The sequence below is a fragment of the Pelobates fuscus genome, chromosome 4 (genome assembly GCF_036172605.1).
Source record: "Pelobates fuscus isolate aPelFus1 chromosome 4, aPelFus1.pri, whole genome shotgun sequence".
NCBI lineage: Eukaryota > Metazoa > Chordata > Amphibia > Anura > Pelobatidae > Pelobates > Pelobates fuscus.
Window position 1 is genome coordinate 149,906,400 of NC_086320.1, and position 12,323 is coordinate 149,918,722.

The window sequence follows — 12,323 nt, forward strand, 5'->3', positions numbered from 1 at the left end:
TTATGTACTTAAAAAATGCTTTGGGGTTGGTTTTACTCTCTTTAGCTATCATTTTTTCATTTTGAAGTTTAGCAAATCTAATCGCCTTTTTGCATGATTTATTGGTTTCCTTATATCTTTTATAAGATGCAGCTGATTTGTCAGATTTAAATGCTTTAAATGCCCTTTTCTTATTTTTAATCTCTTGTTTTACTTCTCTACTAAGCCACATTGGCTTTAATTTGTTTGTTTTATATTTATTACTCAATGGTACATACTGAGAAATGTACCTTTCTAATATTTGATGGAAGATGTTCCATTTATCCTCAGTGTTCTTTTCACTAAAGAGTTTATGCCAGTCAATATATTGTAAAGCTGCCCTTAACTGATAGAAATTGGCCTTTTTAAAATGTATATGTTTTAGTATACCCCATGTGCTTTTGGTTTTTTGAGTGTTTAACAAACACAAAGGTTTTTAACAACTCAACCTTAGGAGTGCTTATAATTTGGTAAGGATTAAGGAGGGACATGAATGAAGAACTGCATTTAACACGAGAAATGGCTTATGCAATGTTGTTCTCAGAGATTACATTTATACTTTTGTATTGGTATATCTGGATGATATACTCATGTATTCCCCCAATATCCAGACTGATCATGGGCATGTTAAACAAGTGTTGCAAACTTTGCTAAAAAAACGGGCTATATTGCAAACTTGACAAATGTCTATTTGACGAGATGGAAGTTCAGTTCTTGGGTTATAATATCTCAGCCTCTGGTTTTCAGATGGACCCATGCAAGCTAGAAGCTGTTCTACATTGGCCAGTACCCATTGGGTTAAAAGCCATTCAAAGGTTTATTGGGTTTGCAAATTACTATAGGAGATTCATCAAAGGTTTCTCTACTGTGATTGCCCCATTACCAATATGACGCATAAGGGGGCTAACTGTAATATATGGTCTAAAGAAGCTTTTGAGCAACTTAAGAAATGATTTGCTTCTGTTGACATATTGGTACACCCTGACACTAGCAAACCCTTCATACTGGAGGTAGACGCCTCTGAGACAGGGGTAGGGGCTGTTCTTTCTCAGAGAGTGTCAGGATACCCCTTTGCATCCTTGTGGGTTTTTTTCTAGAGAGTTGTCACCAGCGGAGCTTAACTCTGATATTGGTAACAGATTGTTAGCTATTATGCTAGCTCTGAAAGAATGGCGACATCTTTTAGAAGGTTCCAGGGATCCACTTCTGATCATAACTGATCACAACAATTTGGCATACATTGGTGATGCTAAATGGGTGTCTTCTAGACAAGCTAGATGGTCATTGTTCTTGTCACACTTTAACTTGATAATCGCGTACAGACCAGGTCCTAAAAACGTTAAGGCTGATGCCCCATCTAGGCAATTTGACCTTGAGGCAGAACAAGAACAAGTGACTTCTCCCCTTATACCACCTGAATGTATCATTGCCTCCACGTTTCTTTCATGTCTTCTCCACTTCTTTGTGCTATAATGGCAGCCCAGACTCAGGCACCCAGTGATAATCTTTCCATTACTGGAAAGAAAGGAGGTACTAAGAAGTGTTGTTCTCCCTTCCCAATGGTTCAAACATTAATTTGAACTCCGCAAGGAATTTTTCGTAATTATGGGCAATAGCTCATCCGTGGGGAAGGATCCAGGTGAGGCTTCAAAATGGTACTCAATCTGATTAAGAACTCCCCAACATTCTTGAGTATTACCTTCAAAATGCAGGGGTGGAGATAGGGAGATAGTATGTGCCTTATATACTATAGGTGTAGGTACAGTAGGCGGGGTTGTAACTGCTGGAGGAACTTCAGGCTGCAAATGAGTATTAGGAGCGTATTGAAAGCTTGGGCAAATTGTTCCATATAATAAACATTTTCCTCTAGCTTTCTCTCGCAAGCTGCTATGTGCTGACACAAATCTGCAGGATCTATGGTCCTGTTGTAATGTCAGAATTATAATTGATCCAGCACGCAGAATAGTATCAGACCTAGGTCTAAGGATAACGTTTAACCGGACCTTAGAATGGCCGGACTTAACATACCGGAGAATAGTCAAAATACTTGCTGAGGTCAGGGACACAGAATGTGACACAATGATGAGGAAAGCCAGAAGTCAAGAATTCCAGAAATCAGGGAAGTCAAAACAAAGCCAAAGTCAAATACCAGAAAAATCATGATCAGGAACACACTCTCGGATAACCAGCTAGGGGAAACCATGACAAGGCCCTGAGAAAAAGGTAATTTGGGTGTGAATAACCCTCTTCAGACTGTAGTTGGTTGTCTCAGGCCTCTGACCCCAAAATGTGCGTGCGTATCTATGACATGATGTTGGATGCATGTTGGTGCCATCTTTGATGTAGGCGAAGGTGAGTTTCCTATTAAAAACTAGGAATGTCGTACTCGCTGAGGACCGGAATGGAAGGAGGTCGGGCAGCGGTTTGCCGTGACCATGGTAAGTATACAATATCTCTGTCGGCATGGTCGCTTAGTTTATATGTGGCCACGCCGTCTGAAGAACGGGTAACCGTGACATAAACACAACCAAGAGCCATATCAATGTAAAATGAGATTCTTGCAATCTGGTGCATACTGTCCATTCAACATAAATCTTGTCTGATAATTCCATGTGATAAGATTTCCATTAGACATTGTGATATGTTACAAGTGAAATATTAGAGTGTAGTAGGACTATTTCCACAAGAAATGTTTAGAAAATATTGACTATATCTTTAGTGGAGAGGATTGACAATAGCATCAAGGTCAGGTGGAGAGTCCTGTGCATCAGAAACAAGAAGAGAGTTAATAACATCATGGATCACAGGTGGGACAGGCAGAGGCCCTGAGCTGGGGTGAGCAGTATAGTGAGCATAACATATCATAGGGTTCAATTAGGAATATTGTAACAGGAATTCAAATGTAAATATTGTTGATAGGTCTAGTCTATTATGCTTGTTATAGATGTATAGGAAGTAAGTTCTGCTCCCAGCTTACAAAAATAACCGTGTGTGGAGGTATAGGAGCAGAGATGGCAATTTTGTTGATTTAAGCGGCCACCTAAGGCCTTGCGCTCTCAGGGGCCTCACAGCCACCTAATTCGGCATAGGGTAGACTGACATGTTGGGTACCCGGTCCATGACCAAGGGTCAGACACTGGATGGGGACCCGACAGCTTGCCCTGTATGCCGGATGCGAGGCCCTTCAAGTCAGTCTGCCCTAACCGGAGCTTGCAAGAAGCATGATCTATAGCTCTGCACACTGCAGAACTGCGGAGCTGCAGACCAAATTCACCACCGGATCACCAGGAAGCCCACACTGGATATTGGACCACTGGGGAGCCCACACTGGACACTGGACCAACAGGGAGCCCACACTGGACACTGGACCACCAGGGAGCCCACACTGGACACTGAACCACCAGGGAGCCCATATTGGGCCACTAGGGAATGAATTCCTTAAAAAAGGTACTCACACTCCCTCACACTATACTGTCATACCTTCACACTGTACTATCAATCCCCCACAAACAGTCCCCCCTCACACTATACAGTAACCCACTCACCTTACTGTCTCCTCTCACACTGTGCTTTCACTCTCCAACTGCACTGTCACCCCCCACAGACACAACCTCACACTGTACTGTCACCCTCCACTTGATACTGTCACCAGGGGCGGACTGAGAACCTTCAGGGCCCCCCCGGCAAAATAAATCAAGGGCCTCCTTACAGGCCCCACCCATACTCCGCAGCAAGCGCCACCCATGTCCCGCCTCCATGCACCGCCTCCAGCCACACCCTACACAATCTTTAGACACAAGGAACAAAAGTGCAATAGGCCCCAGTAGAGACTACAAGGCCCCAGTAGAGACTACAATTGAGGGCTAATGGGCCATGGAGGGGGGTCTTTCTAGCAGAGGCTATCTCAGTGTCCTTTAGAGAGTGTGTTAGAAAGAATCCCCTCCAGGCCCTATTAGAGACTACAATGGAGTCTAATAGGCTTGGAAGGGGGTCTTTCTAACAGAGGCCATCTCAGTGTCCCTGCTGGAAACAGTCGCCTCCAGGCCCCAGTAGAGACTACAATTGAGGGCTAATGGGCCATGGAGGGGGGGAGCATTCTAGCAGAGGCTATCTCAGTGTCCTTTAGAGAGTGTGTTAGAAAGAATTTCCTCCAGGTCCCATTAGAGACTACAATGGAGTCTAATGGGGCCTGGAGGGGGGTCTCTCCAACACTGGTTCCTATTCACAATATAGCAACACAACATAGCTCGCTGATACCTAGGCCAAGTTGGCTCCTCTTACCTTAATTACTGTTGCTGGCTGGAAGTCTGTGGGCTTGCTGGAAGGCTGTGGGCTTACTGGCTGCGGCTGGCAGGCTGTGGGCTTGCTGGCAGGCTGTGGGCTTGCTGGCTACTGCCAGCAGGCTGTGGGCTTGCTGGCTGCGGCTGGCAGGCTGTTGGCTTGCTGGCTGCGGCTGGCAGGCTGTGGCTTGCTGGCTGGCAGGCTGTGGCTTGCTGGCTGCGGTTGGCAGGCTGTGGGCTGGCTGGCTGTAAGCCTAACTGGTGGCCTGTGGGCTGGCTGGCTGGCTACTGGCTAAAGAAATAATCCATGCACAATAACCACTACTGCTCTGTGTAGTCGTTATGGTGCCAGGAGGGCCGGGCCCCCCTCCCAGAGTAAGTAGTCAAACCGTTTAAGAACAGTTTGACAACTTACCTGGGGTCCGCTGGGATATGAGGCTGTAGTAGGGTATAGGAGCAGTGGTGCAATGTGTAAGGGGTGCAGTGTGTGTGAAAGGTTCAGTGTGTGTGAGGGGGTGTAGTGTGTGAATGTGTAGGGTGTGTGGGGCAATGTGTGTATGAGGGGGCTGTGTATGTGTGTGGCAATGTTAGTATGGGGGGCTGTGTGTGTAGGGGTGGGCAGTGTATGTGTGTGTGAGGCAATGTGTGTAAATGTGTATGGTGTGTGTGGGGGCAGTGTGTGTGTGTATGGGGCAGTGTGATAATGTGTATGGTGTGTGGGGGCAGTGTGTTTATGGGGCTAGAGTTCACTCTCACCACTGCGACCACCAGGAATCCCTGGTGGTCACAGTGTTGAGAGTGAACTCTAGCCCGTAGCTCCAGGGCTAGAGTTTACTCTCGCAAGAGCCGTAACGTTGCCGTGGTAACCACGGCAACGATCTGTGCTCGCGCAAGAAGGACCCAGAGGAGCTGCAGGCTGAACTCCCAGGTCCTCTCTTCCTCCCTCCCCTGCCGGCTGCCCGCACGGTGCCTGCGGACAGGGGAGGGGGCAATTGCCCTCCTCTTACTCCCCCCTCCCCCTCTTCTTACCCCCCTTCTTACTCCCACCCTCTTCTTACTCCCCCCTCACTCTCTTCTTACTCCCCCCTCCCCCTCTTCTTACTCCCCCTTCTTACTCTCCCCCTCTTCTTACTCCCACCTCTTCTTACTCGCCCCCTCTTCTTACCCCCTCCCCCTCTTCTTACTCCTCCCTCCCTCTCTTCTTACTCCCCTCCCCTGTCTTCTTACTCCCCTCCCCTCTCTTCTTACTCCCCTCCCCTCTCTTCTTACTCTTCCCTCCCCCTCTTCTTACTCCCCCCTCCCCCTCTACTTACTCCCCACTTCCTCTTTTTACTCCCCCTCCCTCTTCTTACCCCTTCTTACTCCCACCCTCTTCTTACTCCCTCCTCACTCTCTTCTTACTCCCCCCTCCCCCTCTTCTTACTCCCACCTCTTCTTACTCCTCCCTCTTCTTACTCCCCCCTCTTCTTACTCCTCCCTCCCTCTCTTCTTACTCCCCTCCCCCTCTTCTTACTCTTCCCTCCCCCCTCTTCTTACTCCCCTCTCCCCCTCTTCCTACTCCCCTTCCTCTTTTTACTCCCCCCTCCCCCTCGTCTTACCCCCTTCTTACTCCTCCCTCCCCTTTTTCTTACCCCCTTCTCTTCTTACTCCCCCCTCCTCTCTTCTTACCCCCTCTCCCTCTTTTTACCCCCTCCCTCTTTTTACCCCCCTCCCTCTCTCTTTCTTTTTACCCCCCTCCCTCTCTCTTTCTTTTTACCCCCCTCTCTCTTTCTTTTTACCCCCTCCCCCTCTCTTTCTTTTTACCCCTCTCTCTTTCTTTTTACCCCCTCCCTCTCTCTTTATTTTTACCCCCCTCTTTCTTTTTACCCCCTCTCTCTTTCTTTTTACCCCATCTCTCTTTCTTTTTACCCCCCCCTCTTTCTTTTTACCCCCCTCTCTCTTTCTTTTTACCCCCTCCCTCTCTCTTTCTTTTTACCCCCTCTTTCTTTTTGCCCCCCCTCTCTTTCTTTTTACCCCCTCCCCCTCTCTTTCTTTTTACCCCCCTCTCTCTTTCGTTTTACCCCCTCTCTCTTTCTTTTTACCCCCCTCCCCCTCCCTCTCTCTTTCTTTTTACCCCCTCCCTCTCTCTTTCTTTTTACCCCCCCTCTCTCTTTCTTTTTACCCCCCTCCCTCTTTCTTTTTAACCCCCTCTCTCTTTCTGCCCGACCGGTCAGTCCGCCCCTGACTGTCACCCCCACTGCATTGTCACTCCCTCACACTGTACTATCACCCCCACACTGTACTGTTACCCCCCAGTGCTCTGTCATCCCCCCAACACTGTGCTGTCACACTATATTGTCACCCTCACACTAAAATGTCACACCCACACTGAACTGTCACTTCTTTAAACTGTACTGTCACCCATACACACACAGTCACCCCCTCACACTGCACTGTCACCACCTCACACTGCACTGTCACCCCCACACACTGTACTGTCACCCCCACACACTGTACTTTCACTACCACACACTGTACTATCACCCCCACAAACAGTTGTCCCCTCACACTATACTGTCACACTATACTGTCATCCCCTTAGTGCACTGTTAGCCCCCACTGCTCTGTCAACCCCCACTCTTCTGTCACACCTCCACACTGTACTGTCATCCCCTCACTGCACTGCCACCCACACACAATGTTGTCACCCTCCAACCACACACTGTCACCCTCCCTCCCTACACACACACACACACACACTTTCACCCTCTTTCCACAAACGATCAACCCCCTACACACCCTTTCACCACAAACACTGTACTATTACCCTCCCCCACACACTGCCACGCTACACACACTGTCGCCCTCCCCACATACTTGCATCCCCCCCACCCACAGTCATCACCCCCAAGCTGTCAGCCCTGTCACCAATCCACACTCACATTAACCCCTCCTAATCATATCAACCTCACCCCCTCCAACTATACTAATCTCACCTGCCCTTGATCTGCCACACTCACCCTGACACATTAATCCCCCCTTAATCCTGTCACAATCACCTCCCCTCGCTCTGTCACACTTCCTCCTCCAACCATGTCACCCCTGTTAATTCTGTCGCACTCCCCTCCCACCTCTTGTTCTTGTCATACTCAATCCTCCAACCATGCCACTTTCACCCCAACCCTGTGATACTCACCCCCCAACTATGTCACACTCACCCTGACACATTAATCCCCCCTTAATCCTGTCACAATCACCTTCCCTCGCACTGTCATACTTCCTCCTACAACCATGCCACTCACCCTGCCACATTACCCCCTTTAATCCTGTCGCACACCCCTCCCTTCTCTCGTTCTGTCATATTCCCTCTTCCAGCCATGCCACTTTCAACCCAACCCTGTGATACTCATGCCCCCAATTATGCCACACTCACCCTGTCACATTAACCCCTCCAATCCTGTCACACTCATCCCTCCAACCATGCCAACACTTGCTCTTTAACACTAACTCCTCCAACTATTTCACGCTCACACCCCAACCCTGTCATACTCACCCTCCCTCAGTCTGTCAAACTCAGCAACCTACCCAGTCTTATTCACCCCCTTGCCCTGTCACACTCACCCAGCCACAGTTTCCCTTTTACTCACCCTGTCACAGTCACCAGCTGAAGACATTTATCATACACACACAGTCATAAAACATAGCTTTGCCATAAACACAATGCACAAAAGCCACAGGCAGACCCCCATACACACAACACACATACGGTCCATCACACAAACATTCTCATAGAGACATACATTCACACACAAGTATACTCTATGCCAGACACACTCAGAAATACACACAGCCAAATACACATTGTGACTTTATATCTGTCAATGTGTATCTGTTTTTCATTTGTCAATGTGTCTCTCTGTGCATCAGTGTGTTTTGTGTGTGTGTATGCATGTGTGTGTATTAAAGTGTGTATATGTGTGCATACTTTAGTGTATTTGTGTCTGTTCCTGCAATTTGAGGGTGGTATGGGCAATGCAAAGGTAAAGTGGCAACATATATAGTATACATATACAATACATGGGGCAGCACATATACATTACGATATATAGGATAATATATATGTGAAAGGATTTACAATATGTGGGGAATATCTCTGTGACATTGTTTTTCATCTGCAAAAGCTTTTTTTGCTCAATCAAAATTTTTGTTTTTGTTTCCAATAATCCTTTCACACCAGCACTTTACGAATGCCAGGCTATGCAACCATACCCCACAATTGAGTATAAACAATTAGCATAATTACAAATTCCATTTTTTATTGCAAATAAATTTTGTTTGCAAATTATGCTACAACTACAGTCAGAGAGCTCACAATGCAGCAGCACAGGTAGCTGCGACACTGCAAGCTTTTGAACAATGAATGCAGAGACTAACTCTCTGTATAAAGCACAATATAGCGACTGCTCCTTATACACACACAAAATGCTTATTTGTTTTTTTTTTTATACTTATTTGTTTTTCACTGATGGTGTTAGTGGGAGCTTCATGTCTGAGCTTCGCCTATGGCCTCGCAAAGTCTAGATCCGCCTCTGTAGAGGAGGACCAAGTGAGAGGAGGGGGAAGGAGGAAGAAGCAAATTGTCATCAGCTCAAGAATCCCAGGAGCCAGATTCCATGACGGAACCCCCAAGAAGACACCCTCCAGCAAGCAAAAGGAAGCAGGGGGTGGGTAAAATATGTAGATTATGGCTTGTGTGTGTTTTTGTCAATGTGTGTATCTGTGTTAGTATGTATGTATATCTGTGTCAGGAAGGAGATGGGCAGTGGCTGCTAGGGAGATTAAAGATCACTCTCACTTGCCAGCCCATTCCCCTGCCAGGGGAGATCTCAGCCAGAGTGAAGGACCCCCCCATAGCAATATCTTACACCGGACCACGAGGTATCAGGATTCCACCCTCCCCTGGCTCAAGGTAAGCCTCAAGGAGGGGGGAATAAAAATCAGATTTTTTTTTTTTTTTAATAAAATGTTTTGTTTTTCCCACTAAAGGCACAACTCTCCATTATGACCCCTATAGCCCCACTATTAGACCTACACCCCACATTTGCCCCTATCCCCCACTACAGCCTCTATACCACTCACTATAACCACTATCTCCACACTACAGCCACTGTCCCCCACTACAGTCACTATCCCACCCACTATAGCCACTAACCCCACACTGTAGCCCATATCCCATACTTTAGCTTCACCAACACTACATACCAACACACCACTGCACTCAAACGCAAACACTACACACGTATGTACACTTGCATTTGAGAGACAACATTACATACAAACACACTACTACAGTCATCATTGATGCATTGGGTTCACAAGAATGATCTGAGCCTCCCTGGGGAAGGGATACTGGGACATCTTGTTTTGTGTAATGCACAGTGCTTCCACTTCCAGTGATATTATTACTATTATTACACTGAGACACGGAATACCTGAATATGCAGTGGAAGGCAGGCAACAAAACAGTACATATAATAATACCTTCATATTGGACACAATAAAACAATGTAATACAGTATTATATAATAAGTAAACCAGCAGTCCCATAGCCTTACATGTACTTTCCTAAATAAATAAGCAGCAACCAATGTAAATTTAAGTGTCTGCTTACTAATGCAAGTAGCTTGTGTAACAAAATGCGGGATACTAGGCATACAAGGAACAGTATGACATAACTGTAACAAAATGGGGGATACTGACATGCAAGGAACAGTATGACATAACTGACACTAAGAACTACTTGACTGGGCTAATAATTTAAATAGATATATTGTAGTAGATATGTATAGACTAGCAGTACAGTTAAGGTGAACAGGTCTGTGAACCTATTAAATACCGTATATACTCGAGTAAAAGCCGACCCGAATATAAGCCGAGGCCCCTAATTTTACCACAAAAAATGGGAAAACGTATTGACTCGAGTATAAGACTAGGGTGGGAAATGTAGCAGTGTGTGTGTATGAGTGCAGTGTGTGTGTATGAGTGCAGTGTGTGTTTGAATGCAGTGTGTATGAGTGCAGTGTGTGTGTATGAATGCAGTGTGTATGAGTGCAGTGTGTATGACTGCATTGTGTGTATGACTGCAGTGTGTGTGTATGAGTGCAGTGTGTGTATGAGTGCAGTGTGTGTATGAGTGCAGTGTGTATGAGTGCAGTGTGCATGTATGAATGCAGTGTGTGTGTGAGTGCAGTGTGTATGAGTGAGTGCAGTGTATGTATGAATGCAGTGTGTGTGTATGAATGCAGTGTGTGTATGAATGCAGTGTGTGTATGAGTGCAGTGTGTGTGTATGAACACAGTGTGTGTGTATGAGTGCAGTGTGTGTGTATGATTGCAGTGTGTGTTTGAATGCAGTGTGTATGAGTGCAGTGTGTGTGTATGAATGCAGTGTGTATGAGTGCAGTGTGTATGACTGCATTGTGTGTATGACTGCAGTGTGTGTGTATGAGTGCAGTGTGTATGAGTGCAGTGTGCATGTATGAATGCAGTGTGTGTGTGAGTGCAGTGTGTATGAGTGAGTGCAGTGTATGTATGAATGCAGTGTGTGTGTATGAATGCAGTGTGTGTATGAATGCAGTGTGTGTATGAGTGCAGTGTGTGTGTATGAACACAGTGTGTGTGTATGAGTGCAGTGTGTGTGTATGAGTGCAGTGTGTGTTTGAATGCAGTGTGTATGAGTGCAGTGTGTGTGTATGAATGCAGTGTGTATGAGTGCAGTGTGTATGACTGCATTGTGTGTATGACTGCAGTGTGTGCATATGAGTGCAGTGTGTGTGTATGAGTGCAGTGTGTATGAGTGCAGTGTGCATGTATGAATGCAGTGTGTGTGAGTGCAGTGTGTATGAGTGCAGTGTGTATGAGTGAGTGCAGTGTATGTATGAATGCAGTGTGTGTGTATGAATGCAGTGTGTGTATGAATGCAGTGTGTGTATGAGTGCAGTGTGTGTGTATGAACACAGTGTGTGTGTATGAGTGTAGTGTGTGTTTGAATGCAGTGTGTATGAGTGCAGTGTGTGTGTATGAATGCAGTGTGTATGAGTGCAATGTGTATGACTGCATTGTGTGTATGACTGCAGTGTGTGTGTATGAGTGCAGTGTAAGTATGTATGAGTGCAGTGTGTGTATGAGTGCAGTGTGTATGTATGAATGCAGTGTGTGTGTGAGTGCAGTGTGTATGAGTGCAGTGTGTATGAGTGAGTGCAGTGTATGTATGAATGCAGTGTGTGTATGAGTGCAGTGTGTGTATGAATGCAGTGTGTGTATGAATGCAGTGTGTATGTGTATGAGTGCAGTGTGTATGTGTGTGATGCAGAGCCTTGGTGGGGGGTGGGAATTTTGAATATATTTTTTATTATTATTATTTTATTTTTATTTTTGTTATATTATTTTTTTTTCATTATTATTATTTTTTTATTTTATTTTATTCTTTTATTTATTTTATTATTATTAATATTTGTTTTCGTCCCCCCTCCCTGCTTGATACATTACAGGGAGGGGGGCTCTCCTTCCCTGGTGGTCCAGTGGCATTGGCAGTTCAGTGGGGGGGTGGGGGCTGGCAGAGCTGTTACTTACCTCTCCTGCAGCTCCTGTCAGCTCCCTCCTCCTCCGCGCCGGTCCGTGCACCTCTTCTGTCAGCTCACACTGTAAGTCTCGCGAGAGCCGCACTATGACCCTGTGGCCCTCGCGAGACTTACACTGGGAGCTGACCGAGGTGCTGAAAGGACCGGCGGGAGGAGGAGGGAGCTGACAGGAGCTGCAGGAGAGGTAAGCGCTCGCTGCCAGCCCCCTGTCTGTATTATGGCAATGCAAATTGCCGTAATACAGACAGTGACTCGAGTATAAGCCGAGTTGGGGTTTTACAGCACAAAAAATGTGCTGAAAAACTCGGCTTATACTCGAGTATATACGGTAGCACTTTAATGCTTTAATTAGTAGAAGCACCAACCAGACTAGATTAATAATGACCTATTTTCAAACATTCAATTTA